General features: G+C 40.0%; 1 long non-coding RNA gene across 1 annotated transcript; it reads right to left on the bottom strand.

The window, feature by feature from the left end:
- Positions 1-2,334: 2,334 nt before the first annotated feature.
- LOC123793135 (uncharacterized) lies at positions 2,335-12,809 on the bottom strand. Its single transcript, XR_006779861.2, has 4 exons — positions 12,723-12,809; positions 10,133-10,280; positions 5,925-6,064; positions 2,335-5,323 (listed from the first exon to the last, which is right to left on the bottom strand). It is a non-coding gene; the product is annotated as an uncharacterized LOC123793135 (long non-coding RNA).
- Between the last annotated feature and the right edge of the window lie 3,302 nt (positions 12,810-16,111).

The raw sequence follows: 16,111 nt of genomic DNA, 5'->3' as shown, positions 1-16,111 counted from the left end.
AGTTTGCTGTGTTCGAGTGGTTAGCAATCAATAAGAAGGCTTCAAAAGACAAGTCAGAGCCCTCACACAGGAAGTGGTCCCTAGGCAAGTGACAGTGCGTAGACGGTGCGCCTGACCGCACAGCAAACCTGGGCAGCCTGTGTTATCACAAGCCATGCTGATCATAGCTCCACTCCATACTCGTGAGTTTCAAGCTTTTCCTGTAGAAGATCAGTGCATTCTCTATTCAGAGAACACTGTGGCCGTATGATGGCCGAGCACACCGTGGTGTGTGTGGGTGCCAACAGCTCCACTGGGCTAGGCCCACAGAAGCCAGAGTTGGTCTGCCCCATATTACTCATCTGTTTGTCTGTTGATTCAACAAGTAAATGGAAGTTGTATTTTTTTATCAAGCGTCTCCACAACTTAACCACTTTTATATGTATTTTCGTTTTTAATTATCATACTGCCTTGAAAGATAGTAGCATCAATGTTTTACTATAAACTTAGGTTCAGTGATTTATAAATGTCCCCGTGATTGGAAAGCTAGGAGGCTATTATACTCCATTTCCCATGCAATTCTATTCTCCATCTTTCTCTGCCTTCTCCTGTGCCCGAGAATCTGAATTCTACACATCCCATCACTTAGATTTCTTTGCCCTCTGCCTTCTGAACCCATTGGGTTCAGCCAATGGAAGGCGCTAGCAGATCAAAGGGTGAGAAGAGAAACTGTGTGGGATATTTATTCCCTTGGCTTTCCTCTGCCTCACAATGGTTCTGGCATTACTGCACTTCTCTACAATTCCAGATTCTATTGGGGGTCCCTTTTCCCAGGACACCACGTTCTCTCAGCATTCTGGGAAAATACCATTCATTTTCTTTTGCTTTCCTGGTCAAAGGATAATAATGGTTTCCTGCTGGTGGTAGTCCCTTGCTGCCTTAGAATCTTCTGGTTCCCTTGATCCCACCAGCCCCTTTCTAAATTGTCTAGGCATTAAAAGTTGGAGTGTGTCTGCTGTGACCATAGCAGAGTAATGTCAGGATTTAAACCCAAATCTCTCTGATTTTAAAATCTGAGCTCCATTTACTCTATCATGACTCTTTTCAGTCTGCAAGAGTACAAGGGTAGAAAGGGCATGGCCTTCGTTCCCAAGTTGCTCCTCGTTCATCTGAGGGGACCCATACTGAACTGCTGCAAAAGAATATGGCAGATGTCGTAATAAAAGACGAAGGAAATACGCCAAACTACATCCGTATCCCTGCAAATGAAAAGCAATGAATGACACAGATGAGTCTTTGAAGACTGAATATTAAAACTTGCCTCAGCAATGGATTCTGAGGGGCTACCAAGACTCCCGCGCTTTTTTTATAGAAGGAAACTGAGACTCTCTAAGGAGGTGTAGGGACTAGGCGAGTCTCACAAAGAGCATTAGTGGTCAAGCTGGGACTAGTACCTGTCTCTTAACGCCTGGGCAAGGGTTCATTTTCTTTACTACATAACCCACACAGGCTCTGAGGAGAGAGGCCTAAAGGAGCATCTCAGCTGTCAAGTGTTCCACACGCACCCTATGTATATTAATCAACAAAAAGTAAATTTCTCCACTTGAAGAGTAGAAGAATGGAAAAATTAAAATATAGCCTTCTACCTTCCAAAAATCTTGCACAAAATAGAGGATATGTGAGCATGCGGAATACGTACAGAATCACGCTGATTTCAAAAAAGTCCTCAGAACCGCAAACTCTTCCGGAGACAAGGTTTTTCTTCCCAACTTCATCTAAATCTTGACTGCTTTTAAGACTTCTTGTCCTCATTTAAAAACAGTAAGAACTAACATATCTGCATGGTAGCAGAAAGAGATGCTACCGAATGCTCAGCGTGTCAGCGTTTGTAATCTGCTCTGGGCCAGTGGGTGGTGAAGTGGTTTGTTTCAAGTTGAGAATTTATATGAAAACCCCTTTGTGTTTTCTTTATTCAGAATAGCTTTCCCACAAAGCTGCTCCACAATTTTCTTTTTCTGTAAAGTGGTTCTGATATTAGAATTTAAGTGTTTTTAATGCTGCTTGATTTTTATGTATTCAAAAATTTCAGATAACATCAAATTGCTTATTATAGTTTCATTTAAATAAGATCATTTGAATCACAAGCAATAGACAGCATCTACCAAAAAGGTGACTTTGAACAAGCCCTGTGGTCTAACTCATCATGGAATGGCTTTGCTAGTTTCGTGTCCGTTTTTCGGGAAGAGAGTGCAAAAGCAGGATGAAGGAGGTTCTATTCCATTGGTTTACTTTATTTTCATTTTAAACTCTTAAGTAAATCCTGCTGAACTGAGATTTATTTTCTGGCTGCTCCTTTCACAAGTAATTTGTTATGAGGATAGAATTCAGGTGATCTCGAAATCTTCCAATGGCACACATTATTTTAAATCTTTTTATCCTTTGCTCTAAACTAAAACGTATGTCTTTACACAAAATGCATAGGAGGTTTTTTTAAAGACAATTTTTTGCTGATGCTTTCCAGCCACACTGAGGCAAAAGTGCCAAATGTTTTCAGGAAAGGCTGCCCTTGTGACATTTTTTGGTCAAGGATCTGAAAGGCAGGCAGTAGACGGTGTACAGAAAATCTTCTTTTTCTGTGATTTCCCTTATGATTCTAAACGGACCAAGATTCAAAAAAAAAAAAATTAAAACAACGTTCAGTATAATTTTGCTTTCATGTTCTGCGTAAGCACCATGGCCTGTCAGCTCTCCCCAGTGGGATGTATCAATCAGTGATCAGTCAACACACTCTGGTAAGATAGATGAGTCCCTGGTAAGTGCCAGACCTTGTGTAACACGCTGCATGTAAGACAACTAAAAGTGCCGTTTGGCCTGAGAAGACCACAGTGTCTAAAGGGAGAGAGAGAGAAGTGTCCTGAGAATAAGGAGGCAGAGAGTAAGAACATGCTGACAGCCAAATATACTTGGCTGTACAACATGCTAAGAGTATTATGTGCATTATCTCATTTAATCTTTGTAATAACCTTGCTGCCTGAATTCTTCAGATCAAGAAGTCAAGGCTTAAGAAAAGAGATTATTTAATGTGCCCAACCTAGTAGTGGCATGAAAGACTCCAGCCAGAAGTCAAATCCAGAAAATCTTGATTATGTTCCTCGAGCAAGGAGAACCTTCTAATATTACCACCATCCAGTCCTCCCAATCAGGAAAGCAACACTGATATGACGAGCATCCAATCCGCAGACGTGTTTCAAGTTTCATCAATGGGTCCAAGAATGCCTTTTTTCCATATCGTCCAGGATCTGTATAAGCACACCGATTGCATCTAGTTGTCATGTTGCATTAGGCTCCCTCGATCTGAAGAGTTCTTAAATATTACCGCGTCTCTCATGGGCTAGAGGCTCTTCCAGAGTGCAAGCTTCAATCTGTAGGATGACCTCAACCTGGTTATCTGACCATCTTCGGGACCAGCCTTAGGTCTTGCATTCTTTTTTTTTTTTTTTTAAAGATTTTATTTATTTATGTGACAGAGAGACAGCCAGCGAGAGAGGGAACACAGCAGGGGGAGTGGGAGAGGAAGAAGCAGGCTCATAGCAGAGGAGCCCGATGTGGGACTCGATCCCGGCACGCCGGGATCACGCCCTGAGCCAAAGGCAGACGCTTTAACGACTGCGCTACCCAGGCGCCCCTAGGTCTTGCATTCTTGACAGGGATTCTACAGATAGGATGCTGAGTCTTTCTTAGTGCATCATGTCAGGAAGCACACTGGTGGGAGTTTGTCCTTCAATTCTTGAGTTTGCCCTGATCATTTTGCCAAGTCTGAGTCTATCAGGTTTCTCCACTATAAGTCACTATTTCCTGCTCTTTATTTGATTAGTAGTTTGTGGAGGAATATTTTTATAGTACATTTCTCAGCAAACCTTGAATCGCCCCTTAGCATCTGGACATGACTCCTAATGATACCCTAATTACTGCTTTGATGATATCCAAATGGTTACCACTCATTTTAATCATTTTCTCTACAGTTATTCATTGGCATCTCACTGTAAGAAAAAGCTTTCCATGTTCCCTTATTTGTTTCTTTATATTTGTAGGGTTTCAAGGATTTCCACTTTATTCAATGAGTTATAGTCCAGTACTCTTTTGAGACCAAATTGACCTAGATTGTTCAGGGGGCACGCTGTCAAGGTGCCTATGTGTCTTGTCCTTTTGATATGCCCTCATCATTCCATAAGCATTTCCTTACTTTCTGGCATAAGTTGTTCCATGGTAATTTTATACTTTCCCTGATCCAGCCACAGAATCAGCTATTTATGCCCAAATCCTTGACTCTTTTAGTGAAAGATAGTATTTGGAACCCAAAGTTTGGATGCTCGGTGTATTCATTGCTCTCGGTGCCATTATTCCAAACTGACAAAGGTAGATAATATACATATGTACATATATGTATACATACACATTTATATCCATATATACACATGAATACACATAAATCTATAACCATTTCTATGTTTGTATGTATGCATTTATACTTATATATGTATGTATGCATACACACACACATAAATTTCTCCTGACATTTTCATTTCCAAACCAATATCTTAAGGTTATTTTTAGCTTTCCCCCATTCTAGATCTGTAAATCTCTTCCAAGACAGTGAAAAATCTGGTTCTCATCACTTTCAGCAGTTTGATTAATTAACTCTTTGTTCAGCGTGATGAGTCTCTCAACTGTTCAGACTGTCCCTTCTGCCCACCATCTCTGGTCCCCTTCCCCACGTGGCCCCACTCCCTTGGACACCAGCATCTCTGCAACAGTGGGGTAAGAACAGAGGATTGAAAGGGTAGGGAGATGGGGCTGGCTGTGCTGTTTCAAATGACTTCTTCAAACTCTGTATTGATACAGATGGAAGACATATAATGACTAAGACAATTCACAAACTTAACCCTTGAAACTTGTATTCTTAGCATGATGAGCAGTGACTTCAGTTAAGGTAGAAATAATCTTTTGTCTTATTATACAGTTTGGGAAGTAAGGTATTTAAAAGATGCTTAGAGTCCCAAAGAGGTATTTGCATGTTCAGAGAAGCATTATTCACCATGGTCAAAAGGTAGAAGCAACTCAGCTGTCCATTAACAGATGAACGGATAAACGGAATGTAGTATAATATAGCATGAAATATTACTCATCCTCGGGGCGCCTGGGTGGTTAAGCGTCTGCCTTCGGCTCGGGTCATGATCCCAGGGTCCTGGGTTCTGGCCCCGCGTCGGGCTCCCTGCTCAGCAGGGAGTCTGTTTCTCCCTCTCCCTCTGTGTGCTTTCTCTTTCTCTCAAACCAATTAATAAATCTTTAAAAAAAAAAAAAGAAAGAAATATTACTCATCCTTAAAAGGAAGGAAATTCTGACACATACCGCAACATGCATGAATCTTGGGGATGTTATGCTAAGTGAAGCAAGCTGGTCACACAAAAACAAACTCTGTGTGATTCCACTTCCATGAGGTATCTAGAATAGTCAAGTTCATAGAAACAGAAAGTAGAATGGTGGTTGCCAAGGGCTGAGAGGAAGAGGAAATGGGAGCCATTTAATGGGTTTAGAGTTTTAGTCTTGCAAGATTCAAAAGTTCTGGGTATTGGTTGTGCAACAGTGTGAATATGCTTATGACCATCGAACTGCACATTTAGTGTAACGTGGGAAAGTTTAACTTGTGTGTATTTTACCCCAATTATAAATTTTTTTAATGTCAAAAAATACTGAAAGGTAGAAGCACCCATTTAAAAAATGCCTTCTTCTTTTATGGTCACTTTGATTAGATCATGACACTTAAAAAATAAAAGTCTAGAAATTACATCTAAGAAAAAAGGAGGATGGAACCTTTTGCTGATGACAATAAAGGACAAGGCAATTTGGTCTTTTCTGCTATTGTATATAGATGACATTACTGATACCTGTGCTATGAGGATATTATGCTCAAAGTGATTTATTTATTCTGCTCAAAGTGTTTAGTTGTAGTGATGGGCAAGTTTAATTATCACAAGGAGGCCCTTCCTTATTGGGTTGATAAGACATAGACGATACAGATCCAGACCTGCAACAGACAAGAATAAAATCAGAAATATAACTAGCTAACAATTACATCCATGACAAACTTTTTATTCTCTTTAAGTTCTAAAATGAGTACAGTCAAAGTTACAGATTAAGGGGTGTGATATATGATCTGTTTGTTCAAATAGATGAAACCGAGGGCAATGTACCCTGCACCTAAACCAGTCTGTTACACCACACCACCCTTTCAATACAGAGCGTTTCCAAGTTACGATAATATTTCAGGTAGAACACACTAGTAGGTTTGCATCAGTTGCTGTAAACAGACTATGTTCATTGTGTTGACCTCCTCTTCTCTAACCACTGTCCCTTCTGAGTAAGCCACCATAAGGCACACAGTATCAGCGAGAGCATAAACTTTAATTACCAGACTGCCATTATTATTCCAATGCCTTAAAGCCAGGAGAACGTGTTTCAACCTTTCCCCCAGTTTCTTCAGTGATGTGAATTTTTTTTAAAAAAGATTTTAGTTATCTATCAGAGAAAGAGAGAGAGAGAATGAGCACGGATAGAAGCAGAGGGAGAGGGAGAAGCAGACTCCCCGCTGAGCAGGGAGCCTGATGCAGGGCTCAATCCCAGGACCCTGGGTTCATGACCTGAGCCAAAGGCATATCCTTTTTTTTTTTTTTTCAATTTATTTTATTTTATTTTATTTTATTTTATTTTATTTTATTTTATTTTATTACTATGCTCAGTTAGCCACTGTATAGTACATCATTAGTTTTTGATGTGGTGTTCAATGAATGATTCATTAGTTAGGGGCACCTGGGTGGCACAGCGGTTAAGCGTCTGCCTTCGGCTCAGGGCGTGATCCCGGCGTTATGGGATCGAGCCCCACATCAGGCTCCTCCGCTATGAGCCTGCTTCTCCCTCTCCCACTCCCCCTGCTTGTGTTCCCTCTCTCGCTGGCTGTCTCTATCTCTGTCGAATAAATAAATAAAATCTTTAAAAAAAAAAGATTCATTAGTTAAAGGCAGATACTTAACCAACTGAGGTACCCAGGTGCCCCTTCAGTGATGCGAATTTTTGAAACAGGTCACAATATGACGAAATGAAACTACTGCTTATAGTGACTTTGACCGAGGTCACAGGAAGAACAGCTGGGAAGTGCCACACCTAGAAGTTCCTACTACCACACAAGCCGAAGACAATCTAGCCTAATCCTGCGGTGGTGCAGATCCTTCTCGTCACCTCCTGGGCCTTCCCCCAAATGGAGGTAACCAATTACTCTTTCCAGTTACTCCAATCATTCTTCCTTTTGTTTGCATGCTGTATTTCCATGGTGATTTCATTAGCATAAAAGTGCACATCTTATTTGCAATACAACCAGAAATCGTACATGTGTACCATCATCGTTAATCAGATTTTAACTCTATTTAGTTAAACTCTCACTTAAGTTTTTGGCTCATCTCAGTTTTGTGATTGCAGAAATATAAACATTCCACAGTTTCCCCCTTTCTTATTTTGACTGTTTAGCCTCAAGTTTTCATTGGCCTGTACTTGTTTCCTTGAGCTCACTGGCTTCTATATTGTATTTCTGCTCACAATCTTGATAACTTACACTCCTTCAAATAAAGGATCTGTCTTCTAATCAGTACTATCCACTCAGTGTATGAAATGACTGGTGACTTACAGAGAGATCTGCAATCTTGACGACACTACAGAGCTTGAAGCCAAGTAGATACCCTGAACATTATTGCTTGCTAGAAGTATTATAATGCTAGAGGTCATTAGACAGTAATACTGAGGACTAATGAGTTACCAAAACGCCCATAGACATCTAGCCAACTTTATCCTTGTTAAAGTGCCATTAACATATCCTCTTATTCAACTCATCCACAATGAATACTGCCCCTAACTATTTTTCTATAAGTTTATGCATTTCCAAACAGTGATCCATTTTGTATACCAACAAAATTTACAGAAGCATAAGTAATTGAAAACTCACAATACTTTAGGCCACGTTGTTTCTTTGGATTAAAAACAAATTCTAGACATGAACACATAATGGTATGCATTTGTTCAAAGAGAAGCATTTCTAAAATAATTGAACATAAATTACCATTGCATAATTTGGTCAAAGGGTATGTCTATCTGGATTCTGAAAACAAAGTCCGAAATTCCACATTCCCCACATGTCCTTTATGATTTTCTTTCAAGATAGAATATTTTTCTAAGACTTGTTTTTACGGGAAAGACTAGAATTTATGATAGGAAAAAAATATAGTATTATCGTAAGGAAACAAGCCTGTGCTACAGGGCTTTGAACACAGATCTGCTCCTAGTGCCCCAGCGTGTAAACCAGAGGGACATAAATAGCAGTGGTGTATTTCATTTTTAGGCTCAGCCGTGGCCCAGCCTCCTTACGGCAATGCTCTGAATGCTGACGGGGGCACTAAATCTTTGATGGGTTTATGCACTGCAACGGGGAACTTTTCATGACGTCCTGGATCCCAGAAGTGAGACGCCAGTGGCTAATCTCTGAGTCACCGGGCCCCTTTGACCTGTTCCCTTCACACTTGTTTCCATATTTCATCTGCTCTGTGCTGGGGTTGCTGTATGATTTTGGTTAAGTGTGAAGAAAGTCAGTGTGGCAGATGGAAGGAACTCAAGCTGTTCTTTACCAAATGCTAAATTTCTGCCAATATGTATTTTGTTTCCGTAGCGAAATCCCCGATGTCGTTTTTCAGCATGTCCAGTAAGCCTTATCACTCGCCAGTTTAAGTAATATCAGATGTAATAGTCCCTGAAGGGAACAAAGAAAGGGACTCCACGTTTGGGCTTTATGTCAAGGACACCATGGCTCGCAGCGCGCATGAGCTGAAACGAACAGTACTTCAGAAATCGTGCCAAGGGCGAGGCCGTGGCTGCGCTTTTGTGTCCCTGGTTAGAGACGCGGCTGGAACAGGCTGGCAGCAGCTATGAGTACCGTGAGAGCCCTGAACTCGGGGCCAGAGGACCCAGACGCAAAGCCTGACTCAGCCAGCTCGTTACCCCAGCTGACTGTCAGCTTCTCACAGCCTGAGTTGCCACAACAGTAAAATCAAAATAAGGCAGCCCTCAGGGGCTTTAATTACGAGTAAGTGAGATAATGAACATAAACTTATTTGAGGCTTAAAAATCATCTTTTAAGCGGTATGGATTCTCTTGCTACATGGTTGTAAATACTTTTTGTTGATTTCGCCTACCTGTAACCAGTAAATCCATTAACTCACTGCTATGGCATTGATTTTAACTTCGAAACCGATTTTTGTGTCTGACTTGATGCCAAGTATCCAATTGGAAACTAAAATGTTATCAATAACCTGAATCGCATAACATAAACACATTATTATTTTACATAGACCATTGTTATTTTTTTATGGAGTTTTTAAATAGCATAATAGTTTAGCATAGCGGTCACCCGGACTGAGAAACTTTGTAAACTGTACCTTGTAATTTCAGAAACCTAAGAGCTAAGTTATCACATGCCAAATTTTATGCAGTTTTAAAACATGACAGTTTTTATGAAAAATAAAAACCAACGGTTCCGAGTTCTGATCCAGATAAAGAGCTATCATTGTCTCTGTATGCATATATTTATATAGATATACTCAAGAGAGAGAGACGACTGAAGCTCTATATGGAAAGTAATGAGATAATGATAGACATTGTATGAATATGAATACATACACATGTACATATATTCATATATATATTGAGGTACACACACACACACACACACACGTCTGCATGAGGCCAGCGCCAGGTCCCCATCCCTGAACAATTGGGTCAGAATCTATAGGGGTGCGGCTGCAGCACTAGTGCATATGCAAAGCTCCCCAGGTGATTTTAATGTGCAGCCAGGGTTGAGAACCACTGCTTCACGTCTATATCTTGAAGTCCTCAGTCTAGCTGGTATTCTGGATGCACTTAAACTCCACCAGCCCATATGTTTCCATTCACACAAGGAAGACAATAACAATGGCAATATTACAAGTCTTCATCTGATGCCACTAATTCACTGAACTTTTCCACTGCCTCCCAGAAAATGAAAACAGACACCACTTACCCTTCTGGTTTCTCACGGTGGCGAATGGAGACCCAGTGTGCCTGATGGTCCTAACGAGGTGCTGGACGGTCTTCCCTCTTCGCCCGTCACTACGCTGCTTTTAGTGTTTCTGAGTGCCGTGAATGAAAAGTGTTAAAATGAAGGGGTCCTAAAAAGACAATGACAAGAAAACCTCCTTAGCGACAGAGATGTGAATGTTGAAGCCAGGAAACCAACATAGGGAACGACGGGGGAAGAACTGGTACACGCAACACAGCATCACTGGAAATCTAGAGAAGTCTCTGTTTCCGTAGCCTGGGAGTCCATCCGTCCAGGCAGGATGAGGGGGGTGGATGCAGCCATAACTGCTCTCCACGGGCTCCTGTCATGCTCGGGAAGAACAACCATATCAATTTTAGAGCATCGATACTGAAAGTCTTTTACTTTATTTTTGCAATTGTATGAGAGTTTCTGGACAGGTCCCATCCATAAGCAAAGAACCCACCTGAGATGAGTTTTAGTTAATGCAATGTTTGCATATGTGCATGTGTTCATGGGAGGTGTGATCTGACTGACCAATCGAAAATTAGACAGTCCTCTCCTCACTGGGATTTGAGACGTTTGAAACTAAAGAGGGAAAAATAAGCCACAAATATAAAGAAAGGTAACATGTCGGCCAGTGCAATGCACTGTGGTATCTATCCACTTTACTCTGTGCCTAGAGCACAGTGGGGGCTCTAGAAATAGATATTCCATCAATAATCTCTTGACAATTGCTCTAAGAGTCTAAGTCATTTACACTATTAGATTTGTAAGTCACCCTTAGCTTCCTTACACAACTAATTTTCATATAATTGTTCTGATGCCCTGAAAGACTGGTTTTGGTCAAACTGTACTGTGCTTGCAATCACATGGGGATCTTATAAAAATGCAGACTCTGATTCAGTAGGTCTGGCTGGGGCCTGAGATCCCGCATTTTTTCCCCACTACCGGTGATGCCAGTCTGTTGATGACGTTTTCGTGACAAGGCTATAAGAAAAAAAAGATAAATCAGAATTTGCATCACTCCTTTTGAGGAAGAAAGCCTGACTGCATAGGCTTTCTAATACAAACCATTTAAGGAATAATATAGACTATGAACGAGAGCTTAAAAAGGCAGAGAAAACGCAGCACCTGGCTTTGGAACAGTCTGTTTGTTTAATGGTACTCCCAAGTATTTTCAGGTTTCTTTGTTGTCCTAACTGCACTTCAGTAATTAGTAAATGTTAGAGGCATGCTGAGATTTGCTGCTTGGTCCAATAGTCAATCATTCAAGCTTCTATAAGGAAAAACACGCACTTTAATGCACTTCTATGATTTGTAGTTTCACAAATGTTGTTCTAATCCTATTCCTCACAGTTAGCAAAACAGGAATGCAGTAATTCCCTTATTTCAACACACAGCTCGTCATTAATCTTGGGATTCTATTATAAAAGACTGTACCCCCATGAAATTAATCAACATGCTCCATGTTTTTCCTCCCTCCCTTTTTTCCCGTGTCATTGCTAGATCTCAGAAACCAAAATACCGATGTCTATAAAAACCTCTGAAATTCTTTGCCTTGACGGAACATATGAAGTTAGGACTTGTAGATTTTTCTTTGACTCATATCAGAACAGACTAGCTATGCTGGATCTCTTGTCTTCTGCCAATTCTAGCAAGACTGATTTTATGAGAGAAAGGAGAAAGGGTGTGTGGCGTAGGATGACTCTGATTCCCAGCTCTTTTATTTATGGGTCTCGTGTGACCTGAACTGGTCACTGAAATGTCTCTGAGTCTCAGGTTCCTCATACAGAAAGTGATAGTATTAGGAATAAAAATATGACTTATCATTACTAATATACTATTAGGATATGACCAAATATACACATTTGATCCAGAAAACTTTTTGAGTGAAATTATAAATCTTTATGAGACACACATATGGATCATTCCTTCTCTTTTCTTGCCTTAACTAAAATGAGGTTTGGCAGCTGGGACTCTGGATACGTGGGACCAGGTTATGCATTTTAGCCTCTGCTGATTAGTTTTATTCTCTGTGATTAGTTCATCAGACGTAAAGCCTCCTGAGGGCAAGAGCAATGTCTGTTCCTTGCTGCTGGCTAACAGGGCCCAGCATAGAAATGTCAACCAAACACATAAATCAAAATTGTTTGCATATGACACATTTACTTCCTTCTCAGGATAAAAGGTGAGAGGTTCTTCTTAGTGATTGGGAATTGAAAGAGTAATTTTTAGTTTGAAAGCTTCATGATGACAACCAACGTGTTAACACAATGTCCAACCGCTATTCCATTTTAATTTTTTCATGAAAGTGAGGAGTCAATGGGAGTTAGCATTTTTTAGCAGTTCTAAATCTTCCAAAATATAAGGGCAGTGGAAATTGTAGTCAGCCAGTGTTGTGGTGTTTACTTGGCTACAAGAGTGTCCACTTCTCTCTCTTTGACCCATCTATCCTCAGCCCACCCGTCCACCTACAACATGCATGCCGTCACTGCCTTCCAGAACCCCGAAGCTCACCCAGTCCCAGAGAGGGGCCAGGTATGCGGGGTCGTGACTCACGCAGACTCACTTGGACTTCAGGACCACCAGGGAAGGCCAGAACTTCTGCGGTGGCATGGAAAGACAATGGAGGCTTCAAGTCCCAGGCACTAAAAATAAATACCTAAAAATAAAACTGTCAGTCCAGAACTTGGAAAGATCTAAGATGTGGCTGTGAGAAAGAACAGAGGTTCTGGAGAAGAAAACATGCTAATTAAAGGATCTTAGTCAACATGGACTATTCTCTGATCTCGGCTTTTCCACAGTACCTCTGGCCTCAATTATTTCTTTATTCTACTAAGGAAAATAACCTTTGTTTGTGTCTGTTGTTGTTTCTCCCCCATTTGTTTGTTAGCTTTACTGAATTTAGAAGATCGCCTTCCATAAACTTTTATTCTCAGAACTCTAAGTGAATCACAAGTTAGAGAACAAAAAGGCAGGATTCCTCCGCTGTTTATGTGACCAGTGGGATACCTAGCAACCACGAGCCACGACAGAATGCATCGAGTGCACCCCTCCGACCGGTCTGTGCTACAAAACAAAGGAAGGTTCTGAAAGAGGTGAGCTGGTGCAAGTACCAAACGGTGTTCTGTCTTCCTATGTAACCTAATATTTTTAACCCTGTAGCAGACTTGATTCGGATCCTAGGAGGAGCTAGGTGTCTTCAGAAACTGCATTTATTCCTCCAGATAAGAAGCATTGTATTCCTACCAACACCCCCGCAGTGCGATTCTGGAACGTTTGATCAGTTTGAAGGGATCACAGCAGGCCGAGAATGGCATGCATCTTACCATTCGCTTGAAATTAATACTCGCCCAAACATTTCAGCCCACACTTCTTATAAACTATTGTGAATTATAAAATCGTTTGGAATGGACCACCAAAGGATGGTCAATGGAAGATAATTGAATGTGCTAGGTCTGGAAAAGACATAGATTTTAGATATAACTAAGACTTTAAGAGTCCAAGACTAATTTCCTAAATGGTTCTTTGTGAAGGTTTTCAAACTAAACTCCCTTTCCCAATACTCTGTATCGGTTTCATTTTTTTTTAGAGGAAAAACAATCAAAACCAGCACACGTTTCTGTCACTGGCTAGTCAAACACATACGAGTTTTGTTAGATTCCTCTTTGCCTTGCTTTAGTCTCGTATTCTCCTTTCGTTAAGCACCAATAAGAAACAATCTAAACAAAGACAAACTGGGAATTTTGGTAAGTGGCAAATGCGACTAGAGGTCTGGACCTCTGGGGATGATATAACCAGAGTACCTAAGCAATATATGGTGCAGTAATCAGCGGAAAATTGAGAGCAACCTGTGAAAACTGCACTTGGACTGATGGGCAAAACAGAGGAGATCTTTCAAGAGAACAGACTCTGAAAAACTGCCAATAAAATCACTAAATACAATATCATCTCAAAGTACATTGAGATCCAACTTAATGGATCATTTATTCATTGATTTCTTGATTAAAAGAAATAGCTAATCCGTGATTTTGAGATACAAAGGGAATAAAATGTGTAGGGAAAGAAGCTGACCTTAGCTGCAATATTAATGGGAGGCACCGCACCTGGGAATGAGATTAAGTCACCAGGACAGGAGTTCAGATGTGACCCTTACCGCTCAGGGCAGTTGAGAAGTGGCAAAACTTTTTACCTTGATAAAGCTCTTGTGGACATAATGCTGTTATAATTTATTCCAGTTTACTTGAGAGGGTTGATTAAATGATAAAGGAATCAAAATAGCCACAAGGAGGTTGTAGTTTTAAAATAGTTTAAGTGATATTCTCATTCTCTCAACCAACGACTTATTTTGAGAACATCACAGAAGACATTTGATATGCATAAGATCACTTGAAATTTTGCCTTTATATATGTGTGTGTGTGTGTGTGTGTGTGTAACTTCAGGTAGCATTATTAGCATACAATTTGCATTCTAATCTTTTTTTCTCCCTCTCCCACACCCTAATTTTTAAAATCAGTATGTGTGTCCTAGCTATAATTGAAAAATCTTAGCAAAGAATAACAGTAACTGAACTTCAACTCCTAGAGAAATTTTTTAGAAAGATCATGGACTGCTCAAAGTGTATTGAATTCTCTTTAAATCTAATCATTCACAACTAATTTTCCATCAAACATTTTTTGGCTAGAGCGTGAGTTTCAGAGTCAAACTACTTTGATGCTAAAGCTAACTCCCCTGACCGCTAGCTGTGTGACCTTATGGGTTTTTACTGTGCTTCAGTTAACCCATCTGTAAAATGCAAATAATATTGATACCTGTTGGGAGACAAGCACCCATAACTCTCATTTTTCTGCTTGTATTCTGAGCAGAGACACTGACTATCTTTGTTATGGATTACATGTTTAAGAATGCTCGTATAGATAAGAGCTTGAGAAAAGAGAGATAATGTCTTCCTCCCAAAGAATAGCGCTTACTGCCCATTATAAAAGTTTTGGGTTCCCGACACTCCAAGTTCCCGTCCTATAATTCAACCCATTGTATGGCTCTTTTCACTTTGCTCTATAGGAAATGGGGCTGGGGGAACTGACCCAAGAAAATGTAGGCACTTCGGCAATTATTATTACTGTGAGTAATAAAACTGTCCTTTGTTTCTGAATTAGGAGTTTCATGTCTTCTGCTAATGTCCGTGAATCTGTGGTAAGCCAATTTGTTAGTTTGTGAGTGTGGTAAAATCTCAGACTTTTCAGAGACCTTGAAGATCCTACCTTATAATGTTATTTTGAGGATTAAATGAAACATACATGTAAAGTGGTGCTTACAACCTTATCTGCCATATTTAAAAAACACAAATTATATTAGCTAGTATTGTTGCTGCTACAAATTGGTCATCAACTGTTTCAAGGTATAAAGACCTCAGGATACTGATGAATTCTAATTCCACTGGTGCTGAGTGATGAAATATACAGACTAAAGAATCACTGAGGTGTCTTGTGATAGTATGCATTTTCTTTTGAATTGCCCAAGAAAGAAGTGGTTTATAGAATTGGGAATTTTATGACTATCTTGGACAGTTGCTTTAAATATCCAAATGATTTATTCCAAATCAAATTATATAAATGATTACTAGAGAGGTTTATGCTCTCTGTATCATTTTTTCCTGCTGAAACTGACAGCATCATGCTGATGTCCTTGTTTTAATCAAAGCTGAAGACAAATTCATTTCACTGTCCTATGAAAATGTGTTTTAGTTGCCTGTCTTATCAAAATGCTATAAAGGAAGGAATGATGATTAGTGCTTATCCCCTTAACTTATTATTAGAAATGTTATGCAACCACGTTCAAAGGTACCTTTGCTGAGATATTATTTAAATAATCTCACATGATTCCCGTTCAACCTTAACTTTCTTCTGTTAGAGTAAGTGAAAAAAGCTTCTAAGTTTCTGTGAAATTAATTTAAATGA

Source organism: Ursus americanus, chromosome 13, assembly GCF_024610735.1.
Source record: "Ursus americanus isolate L20-20 chromosome 13, mUrsAme1.1.p, whole genome shotgun sequence".
NCBI classification, from domain to species: domain Eukaryota; kingdom Metazoa; phylum Chordata; class Mammalia; order Carnivora; family Ursidae; genus Ursus; species Ursus americanus.
Note: the sequence above shows the minus strand (reverse complement) of the source record. Positions and strands in the feature narration are given on the sequence as shown.